The sequence below is a fragment of the Magnolia sinica genome, chromosome 19 (genome assembly GCF_029962835.1).
Source record: "Magnolia sinica isolate HGM2019 chromosome 19, MsV1, whole genome shotgun sequence".
Classification (NCBI taxonomy): domain Eukaryota; kingdom Viridiplantae; phylum Streptophyta; class Magnoliopsida; order Magnoliales; family Magnoliaceae; genus Magnolia; species Magnolia sinica.
Genome location: NC_080591.1, coordinates 25,717,451 through 25,719,979, shown reverse-complemented (window position 1 = coordinate 25,719,979; position 2,529 = coordinate 25,717,451).

Sequence of the window (2,529 nt, the reverse complement as noted above, 5' to 3'; positions counted from 1 at the left end):
TTGATAATCTTATGGGAGAAAGGTGGTTAAATGGCTATAATTGGAGATCGGCACATGACATCATCTCGTGGGTTGGATAAGGTGGTAAAAGGATAATTTTGAATAAGGAGATTGGCATTTGAGTAAATATACATCGCCTCACACTTAGGGCATGGAAAAGATTGATTCTACATGCTTGAGGGACGCCAGCCTGAAGAGGGGGGTGTTAGGTGGCTGGAGGCAAGCTGGCGGCCGTCGATCCCCACTTGGACTCCTTGCTTTGGCAGGTAGTCTCCTCCAAACATATGAAGGCTCTGTTGTAAAGGACGTTGTGTTGAGGCTTTCCATGGTACTTCAATTGAGCTTACTTTTGGGCTTTAGTTCAGGCTTGGTTTTGGGCTTAACTAGGTGAGTTGACTGGGTTGTTAGATTGGGTAGGTTGACTGAGTGAGTTGACTAGGTGAGTTGACTCATCGAGCTGACTCAAGGCTCTAGGGTTTTATGTTTAGGATTGAGGTTTTGGTTGATCATCCATTGGTTCAAACTCAATCAGCTTATCAACCTGGGGTGAGATATCTACAGATGCCCCTCTTTGGTAGAGGTTGTGTGCAACCAAATGCCAAAGCGAGTGGACACCCTACCATTGCCGTTTAGTAATGAATTGCGTTCTGAATTCATTGCCTACCTTCGTGTCTGTGTCAGTTGGTTGCTTGGAAATACATAACTCACACATATCGTGAGGGTTTGAGGAAAATGTTGTGATTGTCCCTGCACATGCCGCCAATCAGAACCATTTCAATCCTGATCGGTAATAACATCGGAAAGGTACAGTAGAGCCCATGTGTTTTCGTGGCCTTACAAGGATACTGACCCAAACTGGAATGTTTATTGCTTCTCAGATCACCCCAGGAGTACTTGTTTTACTTGATCATCAAAGTGGTTAGTTGCCCTGTGCTTTCTACGGCCTTACGAGGTACTCACTACACCGACTTGGATTCGATTAAGTTCCACAAGCATTCACACCTAGGTAAGTGTGGGTAACCTTTTCTATGCAATCTTCTAGTTTTGACACTTAGGTTAATTTAACAACCCCATGTGCAAGGTTGCGATGGAGTAATAACTCGGTAAGACCGAGGTCAAATCCACTTGGACTAAACTTGTACGTATTCTGAAAATAACTTAGAAGCAGGACTAGAATCAGAGACTAATCTAAATTCTAGAATAGAAGAAGTAATTGTGAATGAGTATTAATAATCAAAAGGAAATTAGAGTGCCAAGGATCCACTTGTAGCTATCAAGATGTTACCTTACTTGATTTGATAAACACAACTGTAATCAAAGTCCTATCCTATCCAGTTAGAAGATAAAATAATTGAAGCATAATCTAAACTTTTGATTGAATTAGTTCACACATGAAGGAGTATTGTGATGATTGGAAGGGATTCCATCATCCTACCATGCCTAGGAGACGATGGTGAACAACAGGATCTACCGATCTCACAATCTCATAATGGAAAAGAAGATATTCAAAGCTATCGCAGCGTCTATTGTAACTTGAGTTACGATAAACCATAGAAAACTGAAAATATTCCTTAAATTTAAACTAAAAATCAATGAAGTTCAACATAAACAATAATTAAACCAAAATATACATCTCAACACACTACAAGCTTCACCTCTTAACTTTAGCTAAGATATTAGCTTGAGAAGACTAACATCTTAGAAGAAAAACAAAAAGATATACTAGAACCCGTGAAGAAATCAAAGCAGAAGAACGTTGTTGGCGCTCCACCTAGGCCTCTTCTCCCTTTCCAAACCCTAGAAGATACTTTGAAATAGCTTGAGGACTCCTTTAAATAGTTTTGCAAGTCAAACTTTTGCACTGAGTTAGAAAAATTTACAAACCGTTTCAAATTTATGCACTCCGTGTAAACTCTGCGTAATGCCTTTGATGCATTGAATAGCCTTTGATTGCACCTTCGATGTCATCGAAGTTTCTTCGATGCCATAAAAAAATTGGTCCAGAACTGTCCCGCAAGTTTGACTTGAGAAATCATGAAATTCTCGATTGCATCGAACTGACTTCGATTGCACCTTCGATTGCACTGAAGACTATTTTGGAATTATTTAAGGACTATGTTTTTTTTGCCCTGAAATTTCAGAATATCTTTTTTTTAGGATTCCTTTTCTTCACTTCAAATCTTCGATTTTCTTCATTCCTCGCTTAGTTTCCTTGGATCTTTGGCATGTGAATTCTTCATTAATGACTTCCAAATCTCCAATTCTTCATTATCTTCTTTTGATATCTAAGTTCATCATTTTAAGCTCATATTTATCATAAGCTTCTGAATCACCTCGCATGACAAAAACGTATATAATTAAATTAAATTATCAGTTAAATACTAAGAAAACTAATGTAATTGAAGGGTTTAAATATGCAATACTTGAGTCTCAACACACCCCCAACCAGCATTTTGCTAGTCCTGAGCAAAACGTGCTGATATAATCTTCAATTCTCGAATTGCAATCCTCTTTCAGAAAATGATCTTT